Raw genomic sequence first — 11368 nt, forward strand, 5'->3', positions numbered from 1 at the left:
ATACATAAGCAAATACATACATATACATATTTCTCAGATTCTTTTTAATCATAGCTTATTACAAGATATTGTATATAGCAAACTATGCTGTAACAGGTCCTTGTTGTTTATCTATTTTATATATAGAAGTGAGTATGTTAATCCCTAACTTCTAATTTATCTCTCCCTTCTCTTCCCCTCAGGTAATCATAAGTTTGTCTTCTATGTCTGTGAGTTTGTTTCTGTTTCGTTAATAAGTTCATTTGTATCATTTTTTTTAGATTCCACATATGAGATATCATGTGATATTTGTCTTTCACTGACTTCACTTAGTATGATAAACTTTATGTCCAAAAAGCCAGTGATATCAGTGTTTATCTTAATTTCTTGATTTCAAATGCAGGCAAACAATTCTGAATAAATATTTTATCATTATTTAGGTCAGCACTATGTGTGACAAACTTAACACATGTCAACCACAAGTTGTAACCGCCGATTTAATCCATCGCTTCCTTGATTCAAAATTATTTTCTGAAATACACTCACAGACATAGAAAATAATAAAAATTAAAATGAAAAACAATAAAACTAGTCAGAGAAGGAAGGGATGTAAAGAGAGGTTGGGGTTAGGAGATGTAAGCTTTTATGTATAGAATGGATGAACAAGGTCCTACTGTATAGCACAGAGAACTATATTCAATATTCTATGATAAGCTATAATGGAAAAAATATTTTAAAAAAGAATGTATATATTATCTAAATCACTTTGCTGTATAGTAGAAATTAAGACAACATTATAAATGAATTATACTTCAATTTTTAAGAGTTGGTAATAAGAAAAAAAAAGGATGCTGAAAAATATTTTGGAAGCTAAAAAAACATTTTGGAACCTGGGGTTAGAGATACAAAACCATTTAAAAAGAAAGGTGAAATCCCATTTGGGAGGGAAGCAGAACCAAGGTAAGCAGAACCATGGAAAGAGGAATACATTTGAGAAGGATTGGTGAAGCTTGTCACCAGGATTTGACAATTTTTCAATGTGGGAGGTGAAGGACTGGGGGAAACTAGACATCACTTTAATTTTTTTAAGACTGAGAGAATTTGATGCCACTAACCCAAGGAGATGTGGGAAAACAAATTGTTAAAACGAATTCAATTTGAGTACTGGCTATTCAGGCAGGTCTAAAAGCATTAGAGCGAAACCTGAAGTTAATGTTTGTGACTACAACACAAAACAAAAATCTCATGGATATAGCAGTTCTTCCAAGATTCTTGCAAACTGGAAAAAAAAATGCATATGGGAGAGAAATAGACTTAATTTCGCCTAAAAGTATAACAACCTTGTTCAAGATTTCTGGCAGAATCCAGAAAAGGAAGAAAGGTGAAAACATGGTTGCACAAGAGTGTTGTTTTACTTTTGCATAAGAAACACTGGGAGGAATGACTTCTGTTTTGCCTAATGGACCACAGCTGAGTAAGCTGAAACCTGATGTTCACGTTCTATCTTCCAACCTCTGCTCTGGACCTGAAACCTGATGTTTCACATTCCATCTTCCAACCTTGGCTCTGTGTCTGAAGTTCGCACTTAATGAGATACATGAGAGACTCCATTAAATTATGAAATCTACTGTTCTGCTGCTGGTTGAGATAGGTTTTCATGCAACAAAAGTGGGGTCTCACATACAGAGGAAACAGGCTGGAGTTTTAGCCCTTTCCTTGGGGTCACAAGGAGTTGGACATGACTGAACATGCATGCACATCAAATTTGCATGGAGAAGATAAATAACTGTGGTTTAGAATACGGGTTTGGCTCACGATTTCTTAAGTTCAAATCCCACTACTGCCCTAACGAGAGGAAGTCACTTACTTCTCTATGCTTCCAGTCCCTCATCTGTAAAACAGAAATAGTCATAATCTCTAAAGGTTGCTGTGAGGATTAATTGAGAACCACATGGTAAGTGCACTTAAAAGTTATTAAATAGGATTGCTTCACAATTACTCTTTTTTGGGTATAGAAACTTTTACCAAGAACTAATGAACAATTCCTCTCATACTTTAGTCTAACCCATGAGGAGATCTCCTATCTTCCACAACAAAAATTTCCCTTGACTTGGCATGAGTAGAGGAGGAACTTTAAGACCTGTGAATGAATTAATGCCTTCTGTAAAGGGAATTCTCAGAGGCCTCCCCACTCTGAGAAGACATAAGGAAACACTAGTCAGAGAGTTAACCTCCTGTGAGGTGTCTTTCCTATATAGGAATTTAGGCAGACAATTATTCATCCATAAAACAGAATGAAATAATGCCATTTGTAGCAACATGGATGGACCTAAATATTATCATGCTAAGTGAAGTAAGCCAGACATGAGAACGATAAATACCACATGATGTTGCTTATATGTGAAATCTAAAAAACAAATAAACTTATTTTCAAAACAGAATGAGATTCAGACACAGAACAAATTTTTGGTTACCAAAGCAGAAAGGGCAGGGGATAAATTGGGAGTTTGGGATTAATATATACACTCTACAATATAATATAATATAGGTAACCAATAAGGATTTACTGCATAACATAGGAAACTAATAACCTACGAGGAAAAAGAGTCTGAAGAATGTGTGTGTGTGTGTGTAACTGAATCACTGTGCTATACACCTGAAACTAACACATTGTAAATCAACTATACTTCAATTTTTTAAAAAAGCACACAACACAAAAACTACTCCTACCATGGCTGATTTCAAGCAACCAAAGGAAGATCTATGCACAATTTGCTCCAGTCAGCAAAAATCAACTTTTTCTTCAATACATCATTGTCACTACACAAACCACCTCTTAAGCCACCAATGAGGCATTTCTCATGTATAGTCTCAGATAACACTGCTGTCCTGGGGGACACCTTTGGAAAAGTTTGGGGAAAATTCCCTCATCTGAGTGGGAAATTAGCTGAGAGTCACAGCCAGAAGCACCCTGTACCGCAGGGAGCACAGATCCATCTCTTTAGGGTGACCTCACACATTCATGTCCAGTGACATGGGGTAGTTGTCCTCCTTATTTGGAGTCTTGATCCTGGGAATGGAAAACTGGCCATACCAAAATTTCTAAGACCATTTTTTCAGGGATACTCCTCCTTCCCTGATGCCTGCCCTGAGAGATGGTCCATGTAAGCTTAGTTCTTCCCATTCCTCTCAACAGGGTATTTGCATTTGATATTTGACATGGTCTCCATTTTTCTCACCCATTGTTGACTTAGCCTTGGCTCTTAGCAGAGAACCAGGCACCTCCTTCTCTGATGGGGAAATGGAGAGACTAGCAAAGAACTCACTGCAGAAGGGCTTTGGAAAGGTGCCTATTTGGAAGGGGCAGTGTCTGCAATGGCGCAGGAGCGGCAGAGAGGAGCTAGCCCATGTCCAAGGTCGGGGCGGTGGCCAAGAGGAGCTACCCAACTTCCAAGGTAAGGAGCAGTAGCTGCGCTTTGCTGGAGCAGCTGTGAAGGGATACCCCACATCCAAGGTAAGAGAAACCCAAGTAAGATAGTAGGCACTGAGAGAGGGCATCAGAGGGCAGACAGACCGAAACCACAACCACAGACAGCTAGCCAATCTGATCACATGGACCACAACTTTGTCTAACTCAATGAAACTAAGCCATGTCATGTGGGGCCACCCAAGATGGACGGGTCATGGTGGAAACGTCTGACAGAATGTGGTCCACTGGAGAAGGGAATGTTAAACCACTTCAGTATCCTTGCCTTGAGAACCCATGAACAGTATGAAAAGGCAAAAAGATAGGACACTGAAAGATGAACTCCCCAAATCAGTAGGTGCCCAATATGCTACTGGAGATCAGTGGAGAAATAACTCCAGAAAGAATGAAGGGATAGAGCCAAGGCAAAAAAACACACCCAGTTGTGGATGGGACTCATGATAGAAGGAAGGTTCGATGCTGTAAAGAGCAATATTGCATAGGAACCTGGAATGTTAGGTCCATGAATCAAGGCAAATTGGAAGTGGTCAAACAGGAGATGGCCAGAGTGAACATCAACATTCTAGGAATCAACAAACTAAGATGGACTGGAATGGGTGAATTTAATTCAGATGACCATTATATCTACTACTGTGGGCAGGAATCCCTCAGAAGAAATGGAGTAGTCATCATAGTCAACAAAACAGTCCAAAATGCAGTACTTGGATGCAATCTCAAAAACAACAGAATGATCTCTGTTCATTTCCAAGGCAAACCATTCAATATCACAGTAATCCAGGTCTATGCCCTGAACAGTAATGCTGAAGAAGCTGAAGTTGTGAATGGTTCTATGAAGACCTACAAGACCTTCTAGAACTAACACCCCAAAAGATGTCCTTTTCATTATAGGGGACTGGAATGCAAAAGTAGGAAGTCAAGAAACACCTGGAGTAACAGGCAAATTTGGCCTTGGAGTACAGAATGAAGCAGGGCCAAGGCTAATAGAGTTCTGCCAAGATAACACACTGGTCATAGCAAACATCCTCTTCCAACAACACAAAAGAAGACTCTACACATGGACATCACCAGATGGTCAACATTGAAATCAGATTGATTCTATTCTTTGCAGCCAAAGATGGAGAAGCTCTATACAGTCAGCAAAAACAAGACCGGGAGCTGACTGTGGCTCAGGTCATGAACTCCTTATTGCCAAATGACTTAAACTGAAGAAAGTGGGGGAAACCACTAGACCATTCAGATATGACCTAAATCAAATCCCTTATCCCAAAGTAGATTTAAGGGACTAGATCTGATAGACAGAATGCCTGATGAACTTTGGACAGAGGTTTGTGACATTGTACAGGAGACAGGGATCAAGACCATCCCCATGGAAAAGAAATGCAAAAAAGCAAAATGGCCGTCTGAGGAGGCCTTACAAATAGCTGTGAAAAGAAGAGAAGCAAAAAGCAAAGGAGAAAAGGAAAGATATTTCCATTTGAATGCAGAGTTCCAAAGAATAGCCAGGAGAGATAAGAAAGCCTTCCTCAGCAATCAATGCAAAGAAACAGAGGAAAACAACAGAATGGGAAAGACTTGAGATCTCTTCAGGAAAATTAGAGACACCAAGGGAACATTCCATGCAAAGATGGGCTCAACAAAGGACAGAAATGGTATGGACCTGACAGAAGCAGAAGATATTAATAAGAGGTGGCAAGAATACACAGAAGAACTGTACAAAAAAATTTTAATGACCCAGATAATCACGATGCTGTGATCGCTCACACTCACCTAGAGCCAGACATCGTGGAATGTGAAGTCAAGTGGGCCTTAGGTAGCATCACTATGAACAAAGCTAGTGGAGGTAATGGAATTCCAGTTGAACTATTTCAAATCCTGAAAGATGATGCTGTGAAAGTGCTGCACTCAATATGCAGCAAATTTGGAAAACTCAGCAGTAGCCACAGGACTGGAAAAGGTCAGTTTTCATCCCAATCCCAAAGAAAGGCAATCCCAAAGAATGCTCAAACTACCGCACAATTGCACTCATCTCACACACTAGTAAAGTAATGCTCAAAATTCTCCAAGCCAGGCTTTAGCAATACATGAATCATGAAATTCCAGATGTTCAAGCTGGTTTTAGAAAAGGCAGAGGAACCAGAGATCAAATTGCCAACATCCATTGGATCACCGAAAAAGCAAAAGAGCTCCCGAAAAACATCTATTTCTGCTTTATTGACTACGCCAAAGCCTTTGACTGTGTGGATCACAATAAACTGTGGAAAATTCTGAAAGAGATGGGAATACCAGACCACATGACCTGCCTCTTGATAAACCTGTATGCAGGTCAGGAAGCAATGGTTAAAACTGGACATGGAACAACAGACTGGTTCCAAATAGGGAAAGCAGTACATCAAGGCTGTATATTGTCACCCTGCTTATTTAACTTATATGCAGAGGACATCATGAGAAGTGCTGGACTGGAGCAAGCACAAGCTGGAAATAAGATTGCTAGGAGAAATATCAATAACCTCAGATATTCAGATGACACCACCCTTATGGCAGAAAGCGAAGAAGAACTAAAGACCCTCTTGATGAAAGTGAAAGAGGAGAGTGAAAAAGTTGGCTTAAAGCTCAGCATTCAGAAAACTAAGATCATGGCATCTGGTCCCATCACTTCATGGGAAATAGATGGGGAAATAGTGGAAACAGTGGCTGACTTTATTTTTGGGGGCTCCAAAATCACTGCAGATGGTGATTGCAGCCATGAAATTAAAAGATGCTTACTCCTTGGAAGGAAAGTTATGACCAACCTAGACAGCATATTAAAAAGCAGAGACATCACTTTGCCAACAAAGGTCCAGCTAGTCAAGGCAAGGTTTTTCCAGTGGTCATGTATGGATGTGAGAGTTGGACTATAAAGAAAGCTGAGAGCCAAAGAATTGATGCTTTTGAACTGTGGTGTTGGAGGAGACTCTTGAGAGTCCCTTGGACTGTAGGGAGATCCAACCAGTTCATCCTAAAGGACATCAGTCCTGAGTGTTCATTGGAAGGACTGATGTTGAAGCCAAAACTCCAATACTTTAGCCACCTGATGCGAAGAACTGACTCATTTGTAAAGACCCTGATGCTGGGAAAGATTGAGGGAAGGAGGAGAAGGGGACGACAGAGGATGAGATGGTTGGATGGTATCACCGACTCAATGGACCTGAGTTTGGGTAAACTCCGGGAGTTGGTAATGGACAGGGAGGCCTGGCATGCTGCAGTCCATGGGGTCGCAAAGAGTCAGACACGACTGAGCGACTGAACTGATCTTGGAGCTGGCTCTTGACATCTCTGCTTTAACCAATGAGGCTCAGTCTCCTGGTATCCCATCATAGTACAACTGTTTCCTTTTGGCAGAGATGACTGGGTGGGGGGCATTCCTTTCCTCATCTTCCTGCCGAGAACCTACTTCCCAGGATGTGGTAGCCATACACGGAGGAAATGTATGATACTGCTGTGAAAACTGCAGAGTGCTGAAAAGCCATTAATTATCCCAGCAGTGATCCCACAGATGGAGTCAAGGGCTTAATTTATTTCTTCCTCTTAAACTTGATACACTCTTCTATTCTGGAACTTACTATTTAATGAACATATGTCAATTTGGTGTTCGAGTCCCATTCTGTTCCTCCCTGTATCACTTGTACCATCCTAGAGTTTCACACACAGAACCCTAAGTTTACAAATGATGAAATCGAGGTTCAGGGAAGTTCAAAGAGCTAGTAAGCTGCAGATACAGGATGTGAATTCACATCTTTGGATTCCAGTTGCAGCCATCACATCGCCCTGACACAGGAGAGGTGATCAATAACATGCCCTATAAACCCTCCTCTTCTTCAACCCTCACCTGATGAAAATTTTGCTCTACCACTCACACTCTATCTTCAAATCACCAGGCAACTACTAAATACAAAATCAATCAATCAGCTAGTTCATAGAGGAAGTGATATGGGGGCTGAGTGATGGAAATGGCAGGATCCTGAAGCTGGGGTGGGGGGTGGAAGTAAAGATGCGGGAGGCACAAAACAAGGAGTAGACTCTGGGGCTCTCTGAGGGCAGAGGCACTTGCTCTCAGGCAGGCATATCACACCTCAAGGATAATACAGACCAGTGGTCCTCGCAAGCTCTGGCTCCTGAAACCCCTAAAAGAATTTTCTACTTCCTTGTGTGTTTTTTTAAATTAATTTATATTTTAATTGAAGGATAATTGCTTTACAGAATTTTGTTGTTTTCTGTCAAACCTCGACATGAATCAGCTATAGGTATACACATGTCCCTTCCCTCTTTAACCCCCTCCTTATCCCACCCCTCTAGGTTGATACAGGGTCCTGTTGAGTTCCCTGAGACACAAAGCAAATTCCCGTTGGCTATCTGTTTTACATATGGCAATGTAAGTTTCCATGTTACTCTCTCCATATATCTCACCCTCTCCCCCCCTCTCCCCATGACCATAAGTCTGTTCTCTATGTCTGTTTCTCCATTGCTTCCTTGAAAATAAATAAAACTATGGAGTGCTTCACAAATTTAAGTATCATCCTTGTGCAGGGACCATGTTAATCTCTGTATTATTCCAATTTTAGTATATGTGTTGCTAAAGCAAACACTCTCGTGTGTTTCAGAAGTGGACATCTAAAGCTCTTACATGCTGAAATACTTGGAAAGATTGTATTTTCTAAATTTCTGTATACTGTACACACATTTCAAATTTATTTTGGCCAAAACCTTAAGCAGAAGAATCTGTATGTTAGATTTACAAAAAAAATATCCACAGACCTTAGTCAAACCCATTTTTATCAAATTGGGCTGCCAAACCGGAATTACTATTAGAAACTATCAGACTTCAGTTTCTATTTCAATAGACATATTCATACATACACTTTATCTATGTGATAACCTTCTCACTCTTTCATTGAAACTCTGAGAGAGACAAGACACAGTACTTGGCACGAGTTTGAAACCTAGAGAAACAAGATGTGGTCTGTTTCTGCTTGCTTTGTGCTTACCAGGCTCCCTCTCTGGAACAATGTGCTCTGAAATCATCTCTGGGGTGATGCCCAGGAGATTTCTATATGTCTTGAAACCAGAGTGAGACTGTATGCCCAGAGTGAGGCTCCAGATGAGTAGAAGTTTGTCTTTACTTTCCGAAGCAGAACTCATATGGATCCTCCAGCAAAAAAGTTCTTGGAAAGCAGTTCAAATGGAAGTTGAGAATCTGGGAGTTAATCCCCTTCAATGCTAACTATGCCCAGCAGCCCCTGAAATCTTCAGGTACCTTCACCTGCACCGTTATGAACGATGCCGTCTAGACCCTGCTCTCACATCCCGAATTTCCCTCTTTCATGACTCAGGATTCTCAAACCGGCCCCCTGGCCACTACTGCAGTACCCATCTAGATTTCTCTCTCTAACCCTCTTCAAATTCCTGATTCTCATCACCTTTTCTTCATTCTGGAAAACTGCCTTTACTTCAGGAAGAGATTTTAAAGGGGCACTAAACTGATTTGTATGACGGTATTAAGGACTGAGACAGCCTACCTAAATCTTAAAGTATTGTTTGCATTTTTCAAAGAAAAACTTGTTTACCAAAAGGAGTCTCCCATGGGCTGGAAATTCATGTGAATATATGAGAAGCTGTGGGCACTTGGGGGCTTCCCTCATCGCTCAGTTGGTAAAGACTCCACCTGCAATGTGGGAGACCTGGGTTTGATCCCTGGGTTGGGAAGATCCCCTGGAGAAGGGAAAGGCTACCCACTCCAGTGGGCACTGGGGAGGAAACATTCTAGGCAATTCCAGGATGATAAACGACCAGTTTTGATCACTATGCTGAGAAGCAGGAACTTGTTAAGTAGGGTTTGAGCCTGACAAGGGCTTTCCTGGAGGCTCAGTGGTAAAGAATCCTCCTGCCAAAGCAGGTTCAATCTCTGGGTCAGGAAGATCCCCTGGAGAAGGAAATAGCAAACCACTCCAGTATTCTTGCCTGGGAAATCCCACGGACAGAGGAGCCTAGTGGGCTACAGTCCATGGCTTTCAAAAGAGTCAGACATGACTTAGTGACTAAACAATAAACTCAACAAGAAGTAACCCCCTCTGCTGCCATTTTAAATCTTGCAGGTACTAATTGGTAAAAAGGTCATCAGTGTCAGTTGATAGATGTTGCTGCAGAGAGAATGGAGATGCAATGAGATGCAGACAAACTTAAGTCCCTGTATCCTTGGAAATTCCATCCAATCCAAGTTTTTGGAGTAGTTCTAGTCCATTCTAAACCTGAGTTGTTCTAAAATCAATAGAATAGAGAAAGTCACTAAAAGTGTTGGGAAAGCCCAGGAGATTCAGATGAGGGGATTCATTTAAAAAAAGAACTGAGATTCTAAAGATTATTTCAGGTCATGCTACACACACCTGAGATGAAAGCCAAGCTGTAAGAAAGATAAAGACCACATTCAAATGCGACTGCTCTCACTCAGGCATTTGGTAAATTTGGAGAAGTTTGTGTTTTAATCTTAAGAATATGAACCTCGCTTTCCAAAATGAGGTAGGAAAGTGGATTTCTGACACTTGGCTTCATCCATTCAGCAAATAATTCTGCCAGCTCAATCCATATCTCTGAATGTAGATATGATCATTCACAGAAAGAATAGCCAAAATGATACCTTTTCAATCCTACTATTACCGTGACATTCAAATGACCTGACCACACAGCACCAGAATTCAGATAAAAATTAAAGAAACTTGGCCACTGCAATCAGAAACATAATGAGTATTAAGAATCTATTTCCTTGTCCCTCTATTATTTCATTATAAACAGCAGCTAATAAACAGCTGTTCCTTTTCAGTGTGAAGGGTTCTTGTTTGCAAACATGAACAACCACTGCTTTGTTCTCACGGGAGAAAACAAAACACTATCAATCAAAGCAAAGCTACGTACGTACCTAGACCCACTGCGGCAGCTGCCTGTTCAGAACCGCGTGTCACTGCTCCCTCAAGCCTGAATGCCAGAATGCTTCTGAATCCCCGGCCCCTGCTCTTCTGAGTCAGGCTGCAGGCTAATGCTTGGAGGCTGAATGCTCTACCCCAGCAAGCCAAGGCTCGCCAACCAACTTAACTACTTACATGCTGACTCACGCACGGGGCAGGACGCACCCCAGCTGAGCCTGCTCATGGGCTGAAGTCCTGCACCATCCTTGAAAAAGGTCACACCCGGAGCTCATCTCATCTTTTTGCATCCTGCATAGTCCGGGAAGGATCATTCATTATCTCACACTGAACTGCTCCTTCCAGTTGATTTGGGAAATACTAAATTTTCCCCCCACCACACCCACTACACACCACTTAGAGGAGACTTTGCAGGACAGATCAGCATAGAGATGTAAGTTAGGACCTTGTTAGATGCGTGATTTCAGCTTGGCTTCCATGGTGGCTCAGATGGTAAAGCATCCACCTGCAATGCTGGAGACCTAGGGTTCGATCCCTGGGTCGGGAAGATCCCCTGGAGAAGGGAATGGCAACCCACTCCACTATTCTTGCCTGGAAAATCCTATGGACAGGAAAGCCTGGTGATCTAGAGTCCATGGGGCTGCAAAGAGTCGGACATGACTGAGCAACCAACACTTTGGGCAAGGAGATGTTCCCTCTTTTCTAGAAAGCTTGTGGCCAGAGAAACTTGATTACACATAGTCACCTTGGTAGTTTGGAGAAACATCTACTACGACAGTGTTTACATTTTCCCTGATGTCATTCCCAGGCTAAACCAAACAGCAGTTTCCCACAAGTGTCTTTTTTTTCATCACATGGTTACTAGGATCCCTAGTGAAAATGTTGTTCATTCTTCTAACCCCTTGGGGCCCAGATCAGCAGGTATCGAAGGCAGGGAAAAGAAGCAAAGCAA

General features: G+C 41.5%; 1 protein-coding gene and 1 non-coding gene across 2 annotated transcripts in view; both read right to left on the reverse strand.

Moving 5' to 3' along the window:
- LOC122709331 (putative neutral ceramidase C) overlaps nt 1-10520 on the reverse strand; it is a 100341-nt gene extending 89821 nt beyond the window's left edge. Inside the window, exon 1 of the mRNA XM_043926618.1 lies at nt 10413-10520. The gene's annotated coding sequence lies outside the window, so the exon portion shown is untranslated. The remainder of the gene's footprint in view (nt 1-10412) is intronic.
- LOC122709716 lies at nt 7985-8088 on the reverse strand. The gene has a single exon (XR_006345688.1). It is a non-coding gene; the product is annotated as a U6 spliceosomal RNA (small nuclear RNA).
- Nucleotides 10521-11368: the final 848 nt, after the last annotated feature.

The sequence above is a fragment of the Cervus elaphus genome, chromosome 15, assembly GCF_910594005.1.
Source record: "Cervus elaphus chromosome 15, mCerEla1.1, whole genome shotgun sequence".
In the NCBI taxonomy this organism is placed as follows: domain Eukaryota; kingdom Metazoa; phylum Chordata; class Mammalia; order Artiodactyla; family Cervidae; genus Cervus; species Cervus elaphus.